Raw genomic sequence first — 25,962 nt, forward strand, 5'->3', positions numbered from 1 at the left:
AAATACAAAAGTTGGATTCAACTGTCGGGGTCTCTACTTGTATAAGCGTTTAATAGAACAGGTTCTGTAGACATCTATGTGGAATCAGCTGATGACAGTGTAAAAGGAGTGCACTTCTTCATGGTGCTAACATCGACCTGTAAGGCTGAGGTCATACTTCAGTTATTTGGTCAGTTCTGGCCCTGTGACTGCCCCAAATAAGTGAAGTGTGCAGTGATTCTAAGAGTGACGCCTGTCATCTGCACGTCATACTGACTCACAGTATTATTTCACTACCACAGCAGACTCCCTATGTGTGTTACTGCAAGGCACAGTGTTCTACACCCCTATACAGGCTCTCTGCAGCCAGGAAATAGCTGTTTTTAACGTTATTGGCTGCAAATAAATTTAGATCGAACCAAAAATTTTTGATAAATTCGGTGAACCGGCTGAATTTTTTTTTTTTTTTAAATTGCTCATCTCTAACTCTCACCTTAAAAATAGATATAATGTATTCACTGATGAAGTGTTCCAGCATTGCTGAATAAATGATATCTATTTTTAAGGTGAGCGTGCTGCCTGATTTTCTTCTTTTAGATAAATAGATAGATATGAGATAGATAGATAGATAGATAGATAGAAGATTTTTTCCAGTAACAAAGCAAGGGTTAACAGCCCCAAAAATCTCTATATTTATGGCCCTGTCTCCGTAGTTTACAGAAACACCCCATATGTGGTCGTAAACTGCTGTACGGGCACAAGGCAGGGGGCAGAAGGAAAGGAACGTCATATGGTTTTTGGGAGGCAGATTTTGCTGTACTGGTTTTTTGACCCTATGTCCCATTTGAAGCCCCCTGATGCACCCCTAGAGTAGAAACTCCAAAAAAGTGACCCCATTTTGGAAACTACGGGATAACGTGGCAGTTTTGTTGGTACTAGTTTAGGGTACATATGATTTTTGGTTGCTCTATATTACACTTTTTGTGAGTCAAGGTAACAAGAAATCGCTGTTTTGGTACAGTTTTATTTTGTTATTTACAACGTTCATCTGACAGGTTAGATCATGTGGTATTTTTATAGAGCAGCTTGTGATGGACGCGACAATACCAAATATGACAATTTTTTTTTTTTGTTGTTTCAGTTTTACATAATGAAGCATTTAAAATATATACATTTTTTGTGTCTCCACATTCTGAAAGCCGTAGTTTATTTTTATTTTTTGGGCGACAGTCTTGTGTAGGGATGAGCGAACTCGAACTGTATAGTTCGGGTTCGTACCGAATTTTGGGGTGTCCGTGACACGGACCCGAACCCGGACATTTTCGTAAAAGTCCGGGTTCGGGTTCGGTGTTCGTCGCTTTCTTGGCGCTTTTGTGACGCTTTCTTGGCGCTTTTTGAAAGGCTGCAAAGCAGCCAATCAACAAGCGTCATACTACTTGCCCCAAGAGGCCATCACAGCCATGCCTACTATTGGCATGGCTGTGATTGGCCAGAGCACCATGTGACCCAGCCTCTATTTAAGCTGGAGTCACATAGCGCCGCCCGTCACTCTGCTCTGATTAGCGTAGGGAGAGGTTGCGGCTGCGACAGTAGGGCGAGATTAGGCAGATTAACTCCTCCAAAGGACTTGATTAACTGATCGATCTGCAGCTGTGGATCATTGAGCTGCTGATCCTCAATTGCTCACTGTTTTTAGGCTGCACAGACCGTTTGTCAGTCTCATTTTTCTGGGGTGATCGGCGGCCATTTTGTGTCTTGTGGTGCGCCAGCACAAGCTGCGACCAAGTGCATTTAACCCTCAATGGTGTGGTTGTTTTTTGGCTAAAGCCTACATCAGGGTGAAGCTGTCACACCAAGTGCATTTAACCAGCAATAGTCTGTTCATTTTTTGGCCATATACAAAATCAGGGGCAAGCTGCGCCTGTCACCAAGTGCATTTAACCCTCAATGGTGTGGTTGTTTTTTGGCTAAAGCCTACATCAGGGTGAAGCTGTCACACCAAGTGCATTTAACCAGCAATAGTCTGTTCATTTTTTGGCCATATACAAAATCAGGGGCAAGCTGCGCCTGTCACCAAGTGCATTTAACCCTCAATGGTGTGGTTGTTTTTTGGCTAAAGCCTACATCAGGGTGAAGCTGTCACACCAAGTGCATTTAACCAGCAATAGTCTGTTCATTTTTTGGCCATATCCCAGTCTAATTCTGTCACTAAATCCATACCGGTCACCCAGCGCCTAAATACTAGGCCTCAAATTTATATCCAGCTAAATCTGTCCCTAGTGCTGTAGCTGGGCGAGTTATTTAGTGTCCGTTCAAGCACATTTCTTGTTCTGGGTTGAAATACAATTCCCAATTTAGCAATTTCATAATTTAGTGGTTCCTGCTATATCAGAGCTATTTGAAATCTATCCCAAAAAGGGTATATAATATTGAAGGTGCACATTGGGTCATTCAGAATAACTTCACACACACCCGCTACTGTGTATTTCCAAGTCTAATTCTGTCACTAAACCCATACCTGTCACCCAGCGCCTAAATACTAGGCCTCAAATTTAAATCCCTCTAAATCTCTCGTTACCGCTGTACTGTTGTTGCTGGGCAAGATATTTAGTGTCCGTCAAAGCACATTTTTTGTTCTGGGTTGAAGTACAATTCCCAATTTAGCAATTTCATAATTTAGTGGTTCCTGCTATATCAGAGCTATTTGGAATCTATCCCTAAAAGGGTATATAATATTGAAGGTGCACATTGGGTCATTCAGAATAACTTCACACACACCCGCTACTGTGTATTTCCAAGTCTAATTCTGTCACTAAACCCATACCTGTCACCCAGCGCCTAAATACTAGGCCTCAAATTTAAATCCCTCTAAATCTCTCGTTACCGCTGTACTGTTGTTGCTGGGCAAGATATTTAGTGTCCGTCAAAGCACATTTTTTGTTCTGGGTTGAAGTACAATTCCCAATTTAGCAATTTCATAATTTAGTGGTTTCTGCTATATCAGAGCTATTTGAAATCTATCCCTAAAAGGGTATATAATATTGAAGGTGCACATAGGGTCATTCAGAATAACTTCACACACACGCTTCTGTGCATTTCCAAGTCTAATTCTGTCACTAAATCCATACCGGTGACCCAGCGCCTAAATACTAGGCCTCAAATTTATATCCCGCTAAATCTCTCGTTACCGCTGTACTGTTGTTGCTGGGCAAGATATTTAGTGTCCGTCAAAGCACATTTTTTGTTCTGGGTTGAAGTACAATTCCCAATTTAGCAATTTCATAATTTAGTGGTTTCTGCTATATCAGAGCTATTTGAAATCTATCCCTAAAAGGGTATATAATATTGAAGGTGCACATAGGGTCATTCAGAATAACTTCACACACACCCGCTACTGTGTATTTCCAAGTCTAATTCTGTCACTAAACCCATACCTGTCACCCAGCGCCTAAATACTAGGCCTCAAATTTAAATCCCTCTAAATCTCTCGTTACCGCTGTACTGTTGTTGCTGGGCAAGATATTTAGTGTCCGTCAAAGCACATTTTTTGTTCTGGGTTGAAGTACAATTCCCAATTTAGCAATTTCATAATTTAGTGGTTTCTGCTATATCAGAGCTATTTGAAATCTATCCCTAAAAGGGTATATAATATTGAAGGTGCACATTGGGTCATTCAGAATAACTTCACACACACGCTTCTGTGCATTTCCAAGTCTAATTCTGTCACTAAATCCATACCGGTGACCCAGCGCCTAAATACTAGGCCTCAAATTTAAATCCCTCTAAATCTCTCGTTACCCACCGCTGTACTGTTGTTGCTGGGCAAGATATTTAGTGTCCGTCAAAGCACATTTTTTGTTCTGGGTTGAAGTACAATTCCCAATTTAGCAATTTCATATTTTAGTGGTTTCTGCTATATCAGAGCTATTTGAAATCTATCCCTAAAAGGGTATATAATATTGAAGGTGCACATAGGGTCATTCAGAATAACTTCACACACACGCTTCTGTGCATTTCCAAGTCTAATTCTGTCACTAAATCCATACCGGTGACCCAGCGCCTAAATACTAGGCCTCAAATTTAAATCCCTCTAAATCTCTCGTTACCCACCGCTGTACTGTTGTTGCTGGGCAAGATATTTAGTGTCCGTCAAAGCACATTTTTTGTTCTGGGTTGAAGTACAATTCCCAATTTAGCAATTTCATAATTTAGTGGTTTCTGCTATATCAGAGCTATTTGAAATCTATCCCTAAAAGGGTATATAATATTGAAGGTGCACATAGGGTCATTCAGAATAACTTCACACACACGCTTCTGTGCATTTCCAAGTCTAATTCTGTCACTAAATCCATACCGGTGACCCAGCGCCTAAATACTAGGCCTCAAATTTATATCCCGCTAAATCTCTCGTTACCGCTGTACTGTTGTTGCTGGGCAAGATATTTAGTGTCCGTCAAAGCACATTTTTTGTTCTGGGTTGAAGTACAATTCCCAATTTAGCAATTTCATAATTTAGTGGTTCCTGCTATATCAGAGCTATTTGAAATCTATCCCAAAAAGGGTATATAATATTGAAGGTGCACATTGGGTCATTCAGAATAACTTCACACACACCCGCTACTGTGTATTTCCAAGTCTAATTCTGTCACTAAACCCATACCTGTCACCCAGCGCCTAAATACTAGGCCTCAAATTTAAATCCCTCTAAATCTCTCGTTACCGCTGTCCTGTTGTAGCTGGGAAAGTTATTTAGTGCCCGTCAAAGCACATTTTTTGTTCTGGGTTGAAGTACAATTCCCAATTTAGCAATTTCATAATTTAGTGGTTCCTGCTATATCAGAGCTATTTGAAATCTATCCCAAAAAGGGTATATAATATTCAAGGTGCACATTGGGTCATTCAGAATAACTTCACACACACGCTTCTGTGCATTTCCAAGTCTAATTCTGTCACTAAATCCATACCGGTCACCCAGCGCCTAAATACTAGGCCTCAAATTTATATCCCGCTGAATTTGAATACAATACATTGGGCCAAATAATATATTTGTTGTTGTGGTGAACCATAACAATGAGAAAAACATCTAGTAAGGGACGCGGACGTGGACATGGTCGTGGTGGTGTTAGTGGACCCTCTGGTGCTGGGAGAGGACGTGGCCGTTCTGCCACATCCACACGTCCTAGTGTACCAACTACCTCAGGTCCCAGTAGCCGCCAGAATTTACAGCGATATATGGTGGGGCCCAATGCCGTTCTAAGGATGGTAAGGCCTGAGCAGGTACAGGCATTAGTCAATTGGGTGGCCGACAGTGGATCCAGCACGTTCACATTATCTCCCACCCAGTCTTCTGCAGAAAGCGCACAGATGGCGCCTGAAAACCAACCCCATCAGTCTGTCACCTCACCCCCATGCATACCAGGGAAACTGTCTCAGCCTCAAGTTATGCAGCAGTCTCTTATGCTGTTTGAAGACTCCGCTGGCAGGGTTTCCCAAGGGCATCCACCTAGCCCTTCCCCAGCGGTGAAAGACATAGAATGCACTGACGCACAACCACTTATGTTTCCTGATGATGAGGACATGGGAATACCACCTCAGCATGTCTCTGATGATGACGAAACACAGGTGCCAACTGCTGCGTCTTTCTGCAGTGTGCAGACTGAACAGGAGGTCAGGGATCAAGACTGGGTGGAAGACGATGCAGGGGACGATGAGGTCCTAGACCCCACATGGAATGAAGGTCGTGCCACTGACTTTCACAGTTCGGAGGAAGAGGCAGTGGTGAGACCGAGCCAACAGCGTAGCAAAAGAGGGAGCAGTGGGCAAAAGCAGAACACCCGCCGCCAAGAGACTCCGCCTGCTACTGACCGCCGCCATCTGGGACCGAGCACCCCAAAGGCAGCTTCAAGGAGTTCCCTGGCATGGCACTTCTTCAAACAATGTGCTGACGACAAGACCCGAGTGGTTTGCACGCTGTGCCATCAGAGCCTGAAGCGAGGCATTAACGTTCTGAACCTGAGCACAACCTGCATGACCAGGCACCTGCATGCAAAGCATGAACTGCAGTGGAGTAAACACCTTAAAACCAAGGAAGTCACTCAGGCTCCCCCTGCTACCTCTTCTGCTGCTGCCGCCTCGGCCTATTCTGCTGCTGCCGCCTCGGCCTCTTCCTCCGCCTCTGGAGGAACGTTGGCACCTGCCGCCCAGCAAACAGGGGATGTACCACCAACACCACCACCACCACCTCCGTCACCAAGCGTCTCAACCATGTCACACGCCAGCGTTCAGCTCTCCATCTCACAAACATTTGATAGAAAGCGTAAATTCCCACCTAGCCACCCTCGATCCCTGGCCCTGAATGCCAGCATTTCTAAACTACTGGCCTATGAAATGCTGTCATTTAGGCTGGTGGACACAGACAGCTTCAAACAGCTCATGTCGCTTGCTGTCCCACAGTATGTTGTTCCCAGCCGGCACTACTTCTCCAAGAGAGCCGTGCCTTCCCTGCACAACCAAGTATCCGATAAAATCAAGTGTGCACTGCGCAACGCCATCTGTAGCAAGGTCCACCTAACCACAGATACGTGGACCAGTAAGCACGGCCAGGGACGCTATATCTCCCTAACTGCACACTGGGTAAATGTAGTGGCAGCTGGGCCCCAGGCGGAGAGCTGTTTGGCGCACGTCCTGCCGCCGCCAAGGATCGCAGGGCAACATTCTTTGCCTCCTGTTGCCACCTCCTCCTTCTCGGCTTCCTCCTCCTCTTCTTCCACCTGCTCATCCAGTCAGCCACACACCTTCACCACCAACTTCAGCACAGCCCGGGGTAAACGTCAGCAGGCCATTCTGAAACTCATATGTTTGGGGGACAGGCCCCACACCGCACAGGAGTTGTGGCGGGGTATTGAACAACAGACCGACGAGTGGTTGCTGCCGGTGAGCCTCAAGCCCGGCCTGGTGGTGTGTGATAATGGGCGAAATCTCGTTGCAGCTCTGGGACTAGCCAATTTGACGCACATCCCTTGCTTGGCGCATGTGCTGAATTTGGTGGTGCAGAAGTTCATTCACAACTACCCCGACATGTCAGAGCTGCTGCATAAAGTGCGGGCCGTCTGTTCGCGCTTCCGGCGTTCACATCCTGCCGCTGCTCGCCTGTCTGCGCTACAGCGTAACTTCGGCCTTCCCGCTCACCGCCTCATATGCGACGTGCCCACCAGGTGGAACTCCACCTTGCACATGCTGGACAGACTGTGCGAGCAGCAGCAGGCCATAGTGGAGTTTCAGCTGCAGCACGCACGGGTCAGTCGCACTACAGAACAGCACCACTTCACCACCAATGACTGGGCCTCCATGCGAGACCTGTGTGCCCTGTTGCGCTGTTTCGAGTACTCCACCAACATGGCCAGTGGCGATGACACCGTTATCAGCGTTACAATACCACTTCTATGTCTCCTTGAGAAAACACTTAGGGCGATGATGGAACAGGAGGTGGCCTAGGAGGAGGAGGAGGAGGATGAGGAAGAGGGGTCATTTTTAGCACTTTCAGGCCAGTCTCTTCGAAGTGACTCAGAGGGAGGTTTTTTGCAACAGCAGAGGCCAGGTACAAATGTGGCCAGCCAGGGCCCACTACTGGAGGACGAGGAGGACGAGGATGAGGAGGAGGTGGAGGAGGATGAGGATGAAGCATGGTCACAGCGGGGTGGCACCCAACGCAGCTCGGGTCCATCACTGGTGCGTGGCTGGGGGGAAAGGCAGGACGATGACGATACGCCTCCCACAGAGGACAGCTTGTCCTTACCCCTGGGCAGCCTGGCACACATGAGCGACTACATGCTGCAGTGCCTGCGCAACGACAGCAGAGTTGCCCACATTTTAACCTGTGCGGACTACTGGGTTGCCACCCTGCTGGATCCACGCTACAAAGACAATGTGCCCACCTTACTTCCTGCACTGGAGCGTGATAGGAAGATGCGCGAGTACAAGCGCACGTTGGTAGACGCGCTACTGAGAGCATTCCCAAATGTCACAGGGGAACAAGTGGAAGCCCAAGGCCAAGGCAGAGGAGGAGCAAGAGGTCGCCAAGGCAGCTGTGTCACGGCCAGCTCCTCTGAGGGCAGGGTTAGCATGGCAGAGATGTGGAAAACTTTTGTCAACACGCCACAGCTAACTGCACCACCACCTGATACGCAACGTGTTAGCAGGAGGCAACATTTCACTAACATGGTGGAACAGTACGTGTGCACACCCCTCCACGTACTGACTGATGGTTCGGCCCCATTCAACTTCTGGGTCTCTAAATTGTCCACGTGGCCAGAGCTAGCCTTTTATGCCTTGGAGGTGCTGGCCTGCCCGGCAGCCAGCGTTTTGTCTGAACGTGTATTCAGCACGGCAGGGGGCGTCATTACAGACAAACGCAGCCGCCTGTCTACAGCCAATGTGGACAAGCTGACGTTCATAAAAATGAACCAGGCATGGATCCCACAGGACCTGTCCGTCCCTTGTCCAGATTAGACATTAACTACCTCCCCATAACCATATATTATTGGACTCCAGGGCACTTCCTCATTCAATCCTATTTTTATTTTCATTTTACCATTATATTGCGATGCTACCCAAAGTTGAATGAACCTCTCCTCTGCCTGTGTGCTAGGCCTAAATATATGCCAATGGACTGTTGCAGTGGTGGCTGACATGAAGCCTGATTCTCTGCTATGACATGCAGACTAATTCTCTGCTGACATGAAGCCAGATTGTCTGTTACGGGACCTCTCTCCTCTGCCTGGGTGCTGGGCCTAAATTTATGACAATGGACTGTTGCAGTGGTGGCTGACGTGAAGCCTGATTCTCTGCTATGACATGCAGACTGATTCTCTGCTGACATGAAGCCAGATCCTCTGTTACGGGACCTCTCTCCTCTGCCTGGGTGCTGGGCCTAAATTTATGACAATGGACTGTTGCAGTGGTGGCTGACGTGAAGCCTGATTCTCTGCTATGACATGCAGACTGATTCTCTGCTGACATGAAGCCAGATCCTCTTTTACGGGACCTCTCTCCTCTGCCAGGGTGCTGGGCCTAAATTTATGACAATGGACTGTTGCAGTGGTGGCTGACGTGAAGCCTGATTCTCTGCTATGACATGCAGACTGATTCTCTGCTGTCATGAAGCCAGATTGTCTGTTACGGGACCTTTCTCCTCTACCTGGGTTCTGGGCCTAAATTTATGAAAATTGACTCTTACAGTGGTGGGTGACGTGAAGCCTGATTCTCTGCTATGATATGAAGACTGATTCTCTGCTGACATGAAGCCAGATTGTCTGTTACGGGACCTTTCTCCTCTGCCTGGGTTCTGGGCCTAAATTTATGAAAATTGACTCTTACAGTGGTGGGTGACGTGAAGCCTGATTCTCTGCTATGATATGAAGACTGATTCTCTGCTGACATGAAGCCAGATTGTCTGTTACGGGACCTTTCTCCTCTGCCTGGGTTCTGGGCCTAAATTTATGAAAATTGACTCTTACAGTGGTGGGTGACGTGAAGCCTGATTCTCTGCTATGATATGAAGACTGATTCTCTGCTGACATGAAGCCAGATTGTCTGTTACGGGACCTTTCTCCTCTGCCTGGGTTCTGGGCCTAAATTTATGAAAATTGACTCTTACAGTGGTGGGTGACGTGAAGCCTGATTCTCTGCTATGATATGAAGACTGATTCTCTGCTGACATGAAGCCAGATTGTCTGTTACGGGACCTTTCTCCTCTGCCTGGGTTCTGGGCCTAAATTTATGAAAATTGACTCTTACAGTGGTGGGTGACGTGAAGCCTGATTCTCTGCTATGATATGAAGACTGATTCTCTGCTGACATGAAGCCAGATTGTCTGTTACGGGACCTTTCTCCTCTGCCTGGGTTCTGGGCCTAAATTTATGAAAATTGACTCTTACAGTGGTGGGTGACGTGAAGCCTGATTCTCTGCTATGATATGAAGACTGATTCTCTGCTGACATGAAGCCAGATTGTCTGTTACGGGACCTTTCTCCTCTGCCTGGGTTCTGGGCCTAAATTTATGAAAATTGACTCTTACAGTGGTGGGTGACGTGAAGCCTGATTCTCTGCTATGATATGAAGACTGATTCTCTGCTGACATGAAGCCAGATTCTCTGTTACGGGACCTCTCTCCTCTGCCTGGGTGCTGGGCCTAAATTTATGACAATGGACTGTTGCAGTGGTGGCTGACGTGAAGCCTGATTCTCTGCTATGACATGCAGACTGATTCTCTGCTGACATGAAGCCAGATTCTCTGTTACGGGACCTCTCTCCTCTGCCTGTGTGTGTGCTGGGCCTAAATATATGCCAATGGACTGTTGCAGTGGTGGCTGACGTGAAGCCTCATTCTCTGCTATGACATGCAGACTAATTCTCTGCTGACATGAAGACAGATTCTCTGTTACGGGACCTCTCTCCTCTGCCTGGGTGCCGGGGCCTAAATATCTGAGAATGGACTGTTCCAGTGGTGGGTGACGGGAAGCCAGATTCTCTGCTATGGAACCTCTCTCCAATTGATTTTGGTTAATTTTTATTTATTTAATTTTTATTTTAATTCATTTCCCTATCCACATTTGTTTGCAGGGGATTTACCTACATGTTGCTGCCTTTTGCAGCCCTCTAGCTCTTTCCTGGGCTGTTTTACAGCCTTTTTAGTGCCGAAAAGTTCGGGTCCCCATTGACTTCAATGGGGTTCGGGTTCGGGACGAAGTTCGGATCGGGTTCGGATCCCGAACCCGAACATTTCCGGGATGTTCGGCCGAACTTCTCGAACCCGAACATCCAGGTGTTCGCTCAACTCTAGTCTTGTGTAGGGGGCTAATTTTTTTGGGGGATGAGATGACTGTTTGATTAGGACTATTTTAGGGCATATATAACTTTTTGATCGCTTGCTATTACATCTTTTGTGATGTTAGGTCATGTGATATTTTTATAGAGAAGGTTCTTACAGACGCGGAGATACCTAATATGTCTACTTTTTTTATTTATGTAAGTTTTACACAATAATATCATTTTTGAAACAAAAAAAAAATCATTGTCTTAGGTACGGTATCATTTTTGCGGGATGAAATGACAGTTTGATTGGCACTATTTTGGGGTGCTTATGACTTTTTGATCGTTTGCTATTTCACGTTGTGTGATGTAAGGTGAGGGTGAGATGCAACAACCGGGGGCTGAGCCTATGTTTCCCAGTTTTGTGGTTCAACAAGAGATGCTGTACCGAGTGAATCAACTACGGGGGTGGGTCCTCATCCTCCACCTTGTCATCCTCCAGAACTGTGCCCTGGCTGGACAATTGTGTACCTGGCATTTGTGGGTGCAGGAACCCACCCTCGGAGCCACTTGTGAATGACTGGCTGGAAACCCTATGAAATGATCCCTCTTCCTCTTCCTCTTCCTCCTGTGCCACATCCTCTTCCATCATCACCAGAAGCATTTTTTTCAAGGAGGCATAGTAGTGAGATAGTAACGCTGAGAACAGCGTTATCGGCACTGGCACACGGGTCTCGCAGGGAGGCCCAGTCATTGGTGGTGAAGTGGTGCTGTTCCGCAGAGCGACTCAGCCGTGCGTGCTGCAGCTGAAACTCCACTATCGCCTGCTGCTGCTCGCACAGTCTGTCCAGCATGTGCAAGGTGGAGTTCCACCTTGTGGGCACGTCGCATATGAGGCGGTGAGCGGGAAGGCCGAAGTTATGCTGCAGCGCTGACAGGCGAGCAGCAGCAGGGTGAGAACGCCGAAAGCAAGCACTTTATTTAGCAGCTCTGACATATCGAGGTAATTTTTTAAGGAATCTCTGCACCACCAAATTCAGCACATGCACCAGGCAAGGGATGTGCGCCAAACCGGCTAGTCCCAGAGCTGCTACAAGATTTCGCCCATTATCGCACACAACCAGGCCGGGCTTGAGGCTCACTGGCACAAACCACTCATCGGTCTGTTGTTCAGCTCCTGCGCGGTGTGGGGTTTGTCACCCAATCAGAAGTTTTCAAACTGCCTGCTGTCATTTACCCCTGGCTGTGCTGAAGTTGGTGGTGAAGGTGTTACTCTGAACGGATGAGGAGCCGGTAGGGGATGAGGAAGTGGAGTAGGAGGAGGAAGCAACAGGATGCAATCTGAAGCGCCCTGCAATCCTCGGTGGTAGAAGGACATGTGGCAAACTGCTATCCGCCTCAGGCCCAGCCGCCACTGCATTTACCCAGTGTGCTGTTTGGGAGATATAACATCCCTGACCGTGCTTACTTGTCCATGTATTCGTAGTTAGGTGGACCTTGCCACAGATGGCGTTGCACAGTGCACACCTGATTTTGTCCCCTACTTGGTTGGAAGGGATGACACGCCTGGAAATGTAGTGGCGGCTGGGCACGACACACTCTGGGACAGCCACCGCCATAAGGCTTTTAAAACTCTGTCTCCACCAGACGGAATGACAGCATTTCAAAGGCCAGTAATTTTGAAATGCTGGCATTCAGGGCCAGGGATCGCGGGTGGGTGTGTGGGGGTACTTCCACTTCCGCTCCAGTGTTTGGGAGATAGAGAGCTGAACGCTTCTGTGGGACATTGCAGAGATGCTTGGTGACCCAGGTGGTGGTGTTGCTGGCAGATCCTCTATTTGCAGGGTGGCAGGTGGCACTGTCACTCCAACGGTGGATGAAGCGGCCGAGACTGCAGCAGTAGAGGAAGCAGGAGGAGCCAGAGACCTTTCATGGTTTTTGAGGTGTCTACTCCACTGCAGCTCGTGCTTTGCACTTAGATGCCTGGTCATGCAGGTTGTGTTCAGGTTGAGAACGTTTATGCCTCGCTTCAGGTTCTGATTGCATAGTTCGGGTTCGCTCAACCCTAGTTTCCAAAGCACCATTAACTAACTCTGATGCTGAGTATTTTGTAGATGGCTCCAGATGGTAGAATGATGAACAAGGACACTTTGTCACTGGGTAATCAAAGATGGTAAGGAAATTATACAAAAACCACTCCCATCCCGTGCTTCTGCATTGGAGGCAGAATTGAAGGCACTCACTAATGCATCTATATTGAGACTGAGAATTAATTGTTACACAGATTCCAGGTATGCTTTCGGGGTAGCACATGACTTTAGTTTGCCTGATGAAGTCAGAAGTTAGTTTTCCAGATAACACCAATCAAGAATTCAGAAGCAGTACAGAGCCTCATAGAGGCCTTAGAGCTGCCCACAGAGGTATCCATTATTAAAGTACCAGGTCACGTGAAAAAAGATGATCCGCAAGCCGTAGGAAACGCTCAAGCAGCCAAACAAGACTTGTCGCTCTTGCAAGAACTACAGGCTCAGATAACGCCTCAAGACAAATAGGTATGGATGGAGGCGGGGGCCACAAAGGCAGGAGAGCTCTGGCAGGTAAATGGCAAAACATGTTTGCCTCTGAGTTTGTATCCAATGATGGACAATTTTGCACATGGGCCTACTCATTTGTCAAAAGGAGCTATGAGTGCACTAGTGTTAGAACATTGGTTTGCCCCTGGAATTCAGACCCTCTTTGAAAAGTTTGTTCAGAGTTGTCTTACATGTGCCAGACATAACCCTGGGAGGTTTGTAAAGACCCCCAAGAAATACACTCCCAAACCTTTGTACCCGTTTAAAAGAGTTCAAGTGGATAACATACAGCTACCCAAGGTGAGCACATATGAGTATGTCCTTGTAGCCATTGATGTATTCTCAGGCTGGCCAGTAACTATGGCTACAGCCAAAAACACTGCTAAGAAAATATTGTCAGAAGTAGTTTGCAGATATGGGTTTCATGAGGTGATAGTCAGACTGAGGTACTCATTTCACTAGGGTAGATAATGGGACACATACTGAAGACCCTAGGGATCACAAAAGCTCTGCACACTCTCAACTGTATTGAGACACTATAGTGGTGGTCCCAGATGGAATCACCCAGGTGGCACTGGTAATGTGGTTATCATTTTCTGTTTTAAGTAGCTCCGGGATCTAAGTGGAAGTTCAGATGGAGGAGCATCTTTGGCAGGAAGGCAGTGTCTGTCCCAGGCCTCCCATCACTGAAGTGTTCATGGTGGTGACCAGAGGAGGAAATAAGTACCACCATAGTGGTCAAGGGATACGCCATGTTGAATGACAACACTGTCCAACCAAGGGACAGCAACGCTCGAGATGATGCCTACTGTTCTGATTCCACAACCGAGGACCCCAGCTACGCAGAAACTTTTAGGCTTACTACTAATGCTCCTAGCAGTATGGCTGACCTACTGGATCCTAGTGATTCCAACTCAGGAGCAGAAGAAGGTTTATCCAGAACTATGGACAATGATGCATGGGACAACAATGCTGCACCTATATCCACTAGATAGTGTGTGATATAAATAAAATGTATGATTGCTTAGGAAAAATGACAACTAATAGACAGACCGGATTGATGCTTGCATCGCATGGTCTATGCAGCTTATCTGTATACTCTGGGATATACGAGCTGTCACAAGAGGAGGGAAATGTTAAAGAAGTACCCAGCTTTCCTGTGACTTCCATTTTATATAGGACTTTTGTTTAAATTTCTGTGTGACTATAAGAAGAAGAAGACGGTGACATAAGCTAAAAGCTATAGAAGTTAGCAAGTGTGAGTTAAGATAAGACACACTATGTACCTGCTAAATAACCAGTCTGCATTTCTTCTTAAAAAAAAAAAAACTATAGTCTCAGCTGTTAACCCGTTAGTAGAAAAGAGAAAGCTCATAGAATAATAACCAATCAATGGATGGATTTAGTTCTGTCCAATTAGAAGTCTTATTATAAACCAATAATGTCAATACTTTAGAGGTTACACCCTTGGAATGGGTATAATTAAAGAGCCTAGGGCACTCCCAACTTCAGTTCCTTGCAGACTGACCCTTGGTCTGCCACAACATAAGCTGCAGGTTTCTCCTCCTCTGATGACATTCCTCTGTATGCGTCCTGTGTAGAGTTGAGCGAACACCTGGATGTTCGGGTTCGAGAAGTTCGGCCGAACATCCCGGAAATGTTCGGGTTCGGGATCCGAACCCGATCCGAACTTCGTCCCGAACCCGAACCCCATTGAAGTCAATGGGGACCCGAACTTTTCGGCACTAAAACGGCTGTAAAACAGCCCAGGAAAGGGCTAGAGGGCTGCAAAAGGCAGCAACATGTAGGTAAATCCCCTGCAAACAAATGTGGATAGGGAAATTAATTAAAATAAAAATTAAATAAATAAAAATTAACCAAAATCAATTGGAGAGAGGTTCCATAGCAGAGAATCTGGCTTCCCGTCACCCACCACTGGAACAGTCCATTCTCAGATATTTAGGCCCCGGCACCCAGGCAGAGGAGAGAGGTCCCGTAACAGAGAATCTGTCTTCATGTCAGCAGAGAATTAGTCTGCATGTCATAGCAGAGAATGAGGCTTCACGTCAGCCACCACTGCAACAGTCCATTGGCATATATTTAGGCCTAGCACACAGGCAGAGGAGAGAGGTCCCGTAACAGAGAATCTGGCTTCATGTCAGCAGAGAATCAGTCTGCATGTCATAGCAGAGAATGAGGCTTCACGTCAGCCACCACTGCAACAGTCCATTGGCATATATTTAGGCCCAGCACACACACAGGCAGAGGAGAGAGGTCCCGTAACAGAGAATCTGTCTTCATGTCAGCAGAGAATTAGTCTGCATGTCATAGCAGAGAATGAGGCTTCACGTCACCCACCACTGCAACAGTCCATTGGCATATATTTAGGCCTAGCACACAGGCAGAGCAGAGAGGTCCCGTAACAGACAATCTGGCTTCATGACAGCAGAGAATCAGTCTGCATGTCATAGCAGAGAATGAGGCTTCACGTCACCCACCACTGCAACAGTCCATTGGCATATATTTAGGCCTAGCACACAGGCAGAGGAGAGAGGTCCCGTAACAGAGAATCTGTCTTCATGTCAGCAGAGAATCAGTCTGCATGTCATAGCAGAGAATGAGGCTTCACGTCAGCCACCACTGCAACAGTCCATTGGCATATATTTAGGCCCAGCACCCAGGCAGAGGAGGGAGGTCCCGTAACAGAGAATCTGTCTTCATGTCAGCAGAGAATTAGTCTGCATGTCATAGCAGAGAATGAGGCTTCACGTCAGCCACCACTGCAACAGTCCATTGGCATATATTTAGGCCCAGCACACACACAGGCAGAGGAGAGAGGTCCCGTAACAGAGAATCTGGCTTCATGTCAGCAGAGAATCAGTCTGCATGTCATAGCAGAGAATGAGGCTTCACGTCAGCCACCACTGCAACAGTCCATTGGCATATATTTAGGCCCAGCACCCAGGCAGAGGAGGGAGGTCCCGTAACAGAGAATCTGTCTTCATGTCAGCAGAGAATTAGTCTGCATGTCATAGCAGAGAATGAGGCTTCACGTCACCCACCACTGCAACAGTCCATTGGCATATATTTAGGCCTAGCACACAGGCAGAGCAGAGAGGTCCCGTAACAGACAATCTGGCTTCATGACAGCAGAGAATCAGTCTGCATGTCATAGCAGAGAATGAGGCTTCACGTCACCCACCACTGCAACAGTCCATTGGCATATATTTAGGCCTAGCACACAGGCAGAGCAGAGAGGTCCCGTAACAGACAATCTGGCTTCATGTCAGCAGAGAATCAGTCTGCATGTCATAGCAGAGAATGAGGCTTCACGTCACCCACCACTGCAACAGTCCATTGGCATATATTTAGGCCTAGCACACAGGCAGAGCAGAGAGGTCCCGTAACAGACAATCTGGCTTCATGACAGCAGAGAATCAGTCTGCATGTCATAGCAGAGAATGAGGCTTCACGTCACCCACCACTGCAACAGTCCATTGGCATATATTTAGGCCTAGCACACAGGCAGAGCAGAGAGGTCCCGTAACAGACAATCTGGCTTCATGTCAGCAGAGAATCAGTCTGCATGTCATAGCAGAGAATGAGGCTTCACGTCACCCACCACTGCAACAGTCCATTGGCATATATTTAGGCCTAGCACACAGGCAGAGCAGAGAGGTCCCGTAACAGACAATCTGGCTTCATGACAGCAGAGAATCAGTCTGCATGTCATAGCAGAGAATGAGGCTTCACGTCACCCACCACTGCAACAGTCCATTGGCATATATTTAGGCCTAGCACACAGGCAGAGCAGAGAGGTCCCGTAACAGACAATCTGGCTTCATGTCAGCAGAGAATCAGTCTGCATGTCATAGCAGAGAATGAGGCTTCACGTCACCCACCACTGCAACAGTCCATTGGCATATATTTAGGCCTAGCACACAGGCAGAGCAGAGAGGTCCCGTAACAGACGATCTGGCTTCATGTCAGCAGAGAATCAGTCTGCATGTCATAGCAGAGAATCAGGCTTCACGTCAGCCACCACTGCAACAGTCCATTGTCATAAATTTAGGCCCAGCACCCAGGCAGAGGAGAGAGGTCCCGTAACAGACAATCTGGCTTCATGTCAGCAGAGAATTAGTCTGCATGTCATAGCAGAGAATCAGGCTTCATGTCAGCCACCACTGCAACAGTCCATTGGCATATATTTAGGCCTAGCACACAGGCAGAGGAGAGGTTCATTCAACTTTGGGTAGCATCGCAATATAATGGTAAAATGAAAATAAAAATAGGATTGAATGAGGAAGTGCCCTGGAGTCCAATAATATATGGTTATGGGGAGGTAGTTAATGTCTAATCTGGACAAGGGACGGACAGGTCCTGTGGGATCCATGCCTGGTTCATTTTTATGAACGTCAGCTTGTCCACATTGGCTGTAGACAGGCGGCTGCGTTTGTCTGTAATGACGCCCCCTGCCGTGCTGAATACACGTTCAGACAAAACGCTGGCTGCCGGGCAGGCCAGCACCTCCAAGGCATAAAAGGCTAGCTCTGGCCACGTGGACAATTTAGAGACCCAGAAGTTGAATGGGGCCGAACCATCAGTCAGTACGTGGAGGGGTGTGCACACGTACTGTTCCACCATGTTAGTGAAATGTTGCCTCCTGCTAACACGTTGCGTATCAGGTGGTGGTGCAGTTAGCTGTGGCGTGTTGACAAAAGTTTTCCACATCTCTGCCATGCTAACCCTGCCCTCAGAGGAGCTGGCCGTGACACAGCTGCCTTGGCGACCTCTTGCTCCTCCTCTGCCTTGGCCTTGGGCTTCCACTTGTTCCCCTGTGACATTTGGGAATGCTCTCAGTAGCGCGTCTACCAACGTGCGCTTGTACTCGCGCATCTTCCTATCACGCTCCAGTGCAGGAAGTAAGGTGGGCACATTGTCTTTGTAGCGTGGATCCAGCAGGGTGGCAACCCAGTAGTCCGCACAGGTTAAAATGTGGGCAACTCTGCTGTCGTTGCGCAGGCACTGCAGCATGTAGTCGCTCATGTGTGCCAGGCTGCCCAGGGGTAAGGACAAGCTGTCCTCTGTGGGAGGCGTATCGTCATCGTCCTGCCTTTCCCCCCAGCCACGCACCAGTGATGGACCCGAGCTGCGTTGGGTGCCACCCCGCTGTGACCATGCTTCATCCTCATCCTCCTCCACCTCCTCCTCATCCTCGTCCTCCTCGTCCTCCAGTAGTGGGCCCTGGCTGGCCACATTTGTACCTGGCCTCTGCTGTTGCAAAAAACCTCCCTCTGAGTCACTTCGAAGAGACTGGCCTGAAAGTGCTAAAAATGACCCCTCTTCCTCATCCTCCTCCTCCTCCTCCTGGGCCACCTCCTGTTCCATCATCGCCCTAAGTGTTTTCTCAAGGAGACATAGAAGTGGTATTGTAACGCTGATAACGGTGTCATCGCCACTGGCCATGTTGGTGGAGTACTCGAAACAGCGCAACAGGGCACACAGGTCTCGCATGGAGGCCCAGTCATTGGTGGTGAAGTGGTGCTGTTCTGTAGTGCGACTGACCCGTGCGTGCTGCAGCTGAAACTCCACTATGGCCTGCTGCTGCTCGCACAGTCTGTCCAGCATGTGCAAGGTGGAGTTCCACCTGGTGGGCACGTCGCATATGAGGCGGTGAGCGGGAAGGCCGAAGTTACGCTGTAGCGCAGACAGGCGAGCAGCGGCAGGATGTGAACGCCGGAAGCGCGAACAGACGGCCCGCACTTTATGCAGCAGCTCTGACATGTCGGGGTAGTTGTGAATGAACTTCTGCACCACCAAATTCAGCACATGCGCCAAGCAAGGGATGTGCGTCAAATTGGCTAGTCCCAGAGCTGCAACGAGATTTCGCCCATTATCACACACCACCAGGCCGGGCTTGAGGCTCACCGGCAGCAACCACTCGTCGGTCTGTTGTTCAATACCCCGCCACAACTCCTGTGCGGTGTGGGGCCTGTCCCCCAAACATATGAGTTTCAGAATGGCCTGCTGACGTTTACCCCGGGCTGTGCTGAAGTTGGTGGTGAAGGTGTGTGGCTGACTGGATGAGCAGGTGGAAGAAGAGGAGGAGGAAGCCGAGAAGGAGGAGGTGGCAACAGGAGGCAAAGAATGTTGCCCTGCGATCCTTGGCGGCGGCAGGACGTGCGCCAAACAGCTCTCCGCCTGGGGCCCAGCTGCCACTACATTTACCCAGTGTGCAGTTAGGGAGATATAGCGTCCCTGGCCGTGCTTACTGGTCCACGTATCTGTGGTTAGGTGGACCTTGCTACAGATGGCGTTGCGCAGTGCACACTTGATTTTATCGGATACTTGGTTGTGCAGGGAAGGCACGGCTCTCTTGGAGAAGTAGTGCCGGCTGGGAACAACATACTGTGGGACAGCAAGCGACATGAGCTGTTTGAAGCTGTCTGTGTCCACCAGCCTAAATGACAGCATTTCATAGGCCAGTAGTTTAGAAATGCTGGCATTCAGGGCCAGGGATCGAGGGTGGCTAGGTGGGAATTTACGCTTTCTATCAAATGTTTGTGAGATGGAGAGCTGAACGCTGGCGTGTGACATGGTTGAGACGCTTGGTGACGGAGGTGGTGGTGGTGGTGTTGGTGGTACATCCCCTGTTTGCTGGGCGGCAGGTGCCAACGTTCCTCCAGAGGCGGAGGAAGAGGCCGAGGCGGCAGCAGCAGAATAGGCCGAGGCGGCAGCAGCAGAAGAGGTAGCAGGGGGAGCCTGAGTGACTTCCTTGGTTTTAAGGTGTTTACTCCACTGCAGTTCATGCTTTGCATGCAGGTGCCTGGTCATGCAGGTTGTGCTCAGGTTCAGAACGTTAATGCCTCGCTTCAGGCTCTGATGGCACAGCGTGCAAACCACTCGGGTCTTGTCGTCAGCACATTGTTTGAAGAAGTGCCATGCCAGGGAACTCCTTGAAGCTGCCTTTGGGGTGCTCGGTCCCAGATGGCGGCGGTCAGTAGCAGGCGGAGTCTCTTGGCGGCGGGTGTTCTGCTTTTGCCCACTGCTCCCTCTTTTGCTACGCTGTTGGCTCGGTCTCACCACTGCCTCTTCCTCCGAACTGTGAAAGTCAGTGGCACGACCTTCATTCCATGTGGGGTCTAGGACCTCATCGTCCCCTGCATCGTCTTCCACCCAGTCTTGATCCCTGACCTCCTGTTCAGTCTGCACACTGCAGAAAGACGCAGCAGTTGGCACCTGTGTTTCGTCATCATCAGAGACATGCTGAGGTGGTATTCCCATGTCCTCATCATCAGGAAACATAAGTGGTTGTGCGTCAGTGCATTCTATGTCTTTCACCGCTGGGGAAGGGCTAGGTGGATGCCCTTGGGAAACCCTGCCAGCGGAGTCTTCAAACAGCATAAGAGACTGCTGCATAACTTGAGGCTGAGACAGTTTCCCTGGTATGCATGGGGGTGAGGTGACAGACTGATGGGGTTGGTTTTCAGGCGCCATCTGTGCGCTTTCTGCAGAAGACTGGGTGGGAGATAATGTGAACGTGCTGGATCCACTGTCGGCCACCCAATTGACTAATGCCTGTACCTGCTCAGGCCTTACCATCCTTAGAACGGCATTGGGCCCCACCATATATCGCTGTAAATTCTGGCGGCTACTGGGACCTGAGGTAGTTGGTACACTAGGACGTGTGGATGTGGCAGAACGGCCACGTCCTCTCCCAGCACCAGAGGGTCCACTAACACCACCACGACCATGTCCACGTCCGCGTCCCTTACTAGATGTTTTTCTCATTGTTATGGTTCACCACAACAACAAATATATTATTTGGCCCAATGTATTGTATTCAAATTCAGCGGGATATAAATTTGAGGCCTAGTATTTAGGCGCTGGGTGACCGGTATGGATTTAGTGACAGAATTAGACTTGGAAATGCACAGAAGCGTGTGTGTGAAGTTATTCTGAATGACCCTATGTGCACCTTCAATATTATATACCCTTTTAGGGATAGATTTCAAATAGCTCTGATATAGCAGAAACCACTAAATTATGAAATTGCTAAATTGGGAATTGTATTTCAACCCAGAACAAGAAATGTGCTTGAACGGACACTAAATAACTCGCCCAGCTACAGCACTAGGGACAGATTTAGCTGGATATAAATTTGAGGCCTAGTATTTAGGCGCTGGGTGACCGGTATGGATTTAGTGACAGAATTAGACTGGGATATGGCCAAAAAATGAACAGACTATTGCTGGTTAAATGCACTTGGTGTGACAGCTTCACCCTGATGTAGGCTTTAGCCAAAAAACAACCACACCATTGAGGGTTAAATGCACTTGGTGACAGGCGCAGCTTGCCCCTGATTTTGTATATGGCCAAAAAATGAACAGACTATTGCTGGTTAAATGCACTTGGTGTGACAGCTTCACCCTGATGTAGGCTTTAGCCAAAAAACAACCACACCATTGAGGGTTAAATGCACTTGGTGACAGGCGCAGCTTGCCCCTGATTTTGTATATGGCCAAAAAATGAACAGACTATTGCTGGTTAAATGCACTTGGTGTGACAGCTTCACCCTGATGTAGGCTTTAGCCAAAAAACAACCACACCATTGAGGGTTAAATGCACTTGGTCGCAGCTTGTGCTGGCGCACCACAAGACACAAAATGGCCGCCGATCACCCCAGAAAAATGAGACTGACAAACGGTCTGTGCAGCCTAAAAACAGTGAGCAATTGAGGATCAGCAGCTCAATGATCCACAGCTGCAGATCGATCAGTTAATCAAGTCCTTTGGAGGAGTTAATCTGCCTAATCTCGCCCTACTGTCGCAGCCGCAACCTCTCCCTACGCTAATCAGAGCAGAGTGACGGGCGGCGCTATGTGACTCCAGCTTAAATAGAGGCTGGGTCACATGGTGCTCTGGCCAATCACAGCCATGCCAATAGTAGGCATGGCTGTGATGGCCTCTTGGGGCAAGTAGTATGACGCTTGTTGATTGGCTGCTTTGCAGCCTTTCAAAAAGCGCCAAGAAAGCGTCACAAAAGCGCGAAGAAAGCGACGAACACCGAACCCGAACCCGGACTTTTACGAAAATGTCCGGGTTCGGGTCCGTGTCACGGACACCCCAAAATTCGGTACGAACCCGAACTATACAGTTCGAGTTCGCTCATCCCTAGTCCTGTGACATGTCTATACAATTATGATGAGGAGGAAGCAATGAGTGACTGGAGTGACTTGTTGTCCTTGTGACTGAAGCAGCCAGTACTGAATGTCGAGGACAATGAAGAAGCTGCTGTTCTCCATTGCAGCATTCTACACACTTTCTTTCCTCACAGGGGTAAGTCCTGTATATAGCAAATATATGTATTTATATTGGATCGTCCACTACCTGCAAACTACTAATCTGCTGGAGTAGGACATGCCCAGAGATCGACACTGAATCCACATGTGCCCACATTCTGGTGACTTCAGATAAAACTTTGTAATCACCTGACAATTGCAGAACTTACACATTTTTGATACACAAATCTTTACCCATGACATATTACTGAATGATTTGGGTTTATTGTGTTTGACACAATGTTTGGACCAGTACAATACCTACAGCCGGGAGATGAAGACCTTCTTATGCATGTCTAACCATTTTTGACTCCAACATAATTTTTTCACCTTAATGAACGGTTCTATTTGCAAACGAGGGGGAAAGCGACCTCCACAGGGATGAAATCTCCGTCATTTGCAAATTGATAAGGCCAGTTGGTAGACTCGTTATATATTGTCTTCTTCTAACCCTTTAATTTCATCCGGTTTGGCTGGGTCGTGTTATTGACAACCCTTTGGATAGACATGGAAGTCCAGTTTTCAAGAGTTTGTGACATATTTGAATTGAAACCTTAAAATGTACGCTGATGTTACCAGGAAGAATATTTATTTTATGGATAGAGAATAATAACGGGATACAGGTCCAACCATTTAGGAAAGAAAGAAAGCAAGTGTATCTTCCTTCTATTAGGTCCCGCCCCAAGAAAAGATAAGCAAGAACACGGTGTTTGTCACTGGTTACAGCCAGCAATACTAAGAACATTGTGCAAAAATATATTCCCTCATTATACCAAGCACCAGGTATAAAATGAAGAAGGTTCCTGCCAGGATTGAGGTCACATTGCCGGGGTCCATGGGCTCAGATATTTCTTGATCAATATATATCTGGTAAGAAGTTTGAGGGTCATTTATTAAGACAGGAGTTTTAGATTGGCAGGAGTCTGGGGTGTTGAACCCTCACCGATCAGACACTGATGACCTGTTCTGAGATCATCAGTATTAACATCTCGGGAAAACCATTTAAGGGTCCACTACAGACAAGCGGCCCCCCCTCTACATTATAGTTCCAGTGTTACCCTCACTGTTTGCCGTGATACTTATGCAGCTCCATAAGGTCAATGTGAGTCCACACCTTGCACAGACATCCAGATATTTTGTATGGGCGGTAACAAAACATTGTCACTCAAGCAGGACATACTCTGACAAAGTGTGATTGGGAAGGTTTAGAAAAGATGGAAGATGCACTCCTTTGGGGAGATTTGCAGTGGTATCAGGGTGAGACCCAAATATAGTCAATATGAATGAAACCACGCACTCTCAAGGTAGTATGCAAAGGTAGATTTAATTTGAATGTTCCTTAATACCATTCAGGTATGTATCTCAGGAATTTAATCAAAAAGATTACTTCGAAATAAGAAAAAAGAAAAAAGTAAAAAAGATCAAAATATGAACAAATCTCCATGTGTGATAGATGAAGCATTTAACGTTGCAATTGCTTCAGGACCTTTCAGTCAGATAGACCTTCATCAAATCATCACTGATGGAAGGGAGAGTCTCCTTGCCAGTCTAGCGTTCTCCACGTGGGACGCCACCGCTCAGACACTCACTTCTCCTTTCATCAGCGATGATTGGATAAAGGTCTATCTGACCAAAACGTCCTTAAGCAATCGCAACGTTAAATATTTCATCTATCACACATGGAGATTTGTTAATATTTTTAACTTTTTTCTTTTTTCAAAATAATCTTTTTGATTAAATTCCTTCACATGGGTCGAGAATCCGCCAGATAGTCTTTAACCAGCATTCATAGGAACACTTATTAGTGATTATCTGGCAGTGTAAAGATTGCGGTGATTAATCATTAAATGAGCAAAACTCTCGTTCCTCAATTGTTAGTGTAGGCACCTAAATCATCAGATCTAGCTGTGTGATCACCATCTGATGCTTGAGTCAGTGTGGGCACGAGTGATGGCGTTAGTGATTGCTCTTCCCCATACTGAGGAGGAGGCGATTGTCGGGAAGGAACTCTTCCCTCCCCGACAATCTCCTGCTGTATAGTCCCGTCTAGCGGGACCTTAACAAATCCACTATCTAAGAAATACAGACGACAATATAGAGACAGAGACGCCCTATCAGATGCTACAAAAGTTTAAAAGTGCTCAGGAGGAGTCTCCCCTCTCGTAGATTCACTTTTTCTTCACATTTTTTCTGTTTTCCTTGATAATATTTTCCAAATTAATTCTCTAATAAAGGTAACGTTTTAACCTCCTAAAGCCCCTTTCCGCACGGGTGCGATGCGTGAGGTGAACGCATTGCATCCGCTCTGAATCCGGACCCATTCATTTCTATAGGGCTGTGCACATAAGCGGGGATTTTCACTCATCACTTGTGCATTGCGTGAAAATCGCAGCATGTTCTATATTTTGTGTTTTTCAAGCAACACAGGCCCCATAGAAGTGAATGGGGCTGCGTGAAAAGCAAGTGCGGATGCGGTGCGATTTTCAAGCATGGTTTCTAGGTGACTGCGCTGCAGTATAACAATGGCTGTGTGTGGCCGGTATACTTGTCTTCTCAGTCCTGTGGGATCCATGCCTGGTTCATTTTAATGAATGTGAGCTTGTCCATGTTGGCCGTGGACAGGCAGCTGTGATTGTCTGTGATGACCCCCCCTTCCCCGCTGTGCTAAATACACGTTCAGACAATACACTGGCTGCAGGTCAGCACCTCCAAGGTGTAAAGGGCAAGCTCAGGCCATGTGCCCAATTTGGAGACTCAGAAGTTGAAGGGGGCAGACTCATCAGTCAGTACGTGTAGGCGTGAGCACACATACTGCTCCACCATGTTGGTGAAATGCTGCCTCCTGCTGCCTCCATATCAGCTGGTGGTGCTGGTTGTTGTGGCGTGCTGACAAAGCTTTTGGTGGTGCTGGTGGTGCCCCAGCTGCGTTGGCGACCTCTTCCTTCTCCTCTGCCTTCACCTTGTGCATCCACCTTGCCCCCACTGTCAGGTGGGAATGCCACCAGCAGCGAGTCTACCAGCGTGCGCTTGTACTTGCACATCTTCTGATCATGCTCCAGTGATACAATTAAGGACGGTAAGACGTCCGTGTAACGGGGATCCAGCAGCGTGGCCACCCAGTAATCAGCACAAGTTAGAATGTGGCCAACTCGGCGGTCGTTGCTGAGACACTTCAGCATTTAGTCGCTCATGTGTGCCAGGCTGCCCAGAGGCAACGACAAGCTGTCCTCGGTGGGAGGTGTATCGTCTGTGTCCTCTGTA

At 47.8% G+C, this 25,962-nt stretch overlaps 1 protein-coding gene across 2 annotated transcripts in view; it reads left to right on the forward strand.

Moving 5' to 3' along the window:
* LOC122927065 (NXPE family member 3-like) overlaps positions 1–25,962 on the forward strand; it is a 121,128-nt gene that overhangs the window by 14,014 nt on the left and 81,152 nt on the right. Inside the window, exon 1 of one of the 2 annotated variants that reach the window (XM_044278629.1) lies at positions 22,569–22,699. The exons of the other annotated variant lie outside the window; for it this stretch is intronic. The gene's annotated coding sequence lies outside the window, so the exon portion shown is untranslated. Of the gene's footprint in view, positions 1–22,568; positions 22,700–25,962 lie in introns of those variants that run through there. 2 annotated transcript variants of the gene reach the window in all.

This window comes from Bufo gargarizans, chromosome 2, assembly GCF_014858855.1.
Source record: "Bufo gargarizans isolate SCDJY-AF-19 chromosome 2, ASM1485885v1, whole genome shotgun sequence".
NCBI lineage: Eukaryota > Metazoa > Chordata > Amphibia > Anura > Bufonidae > Bufo > Bufo gargarizans.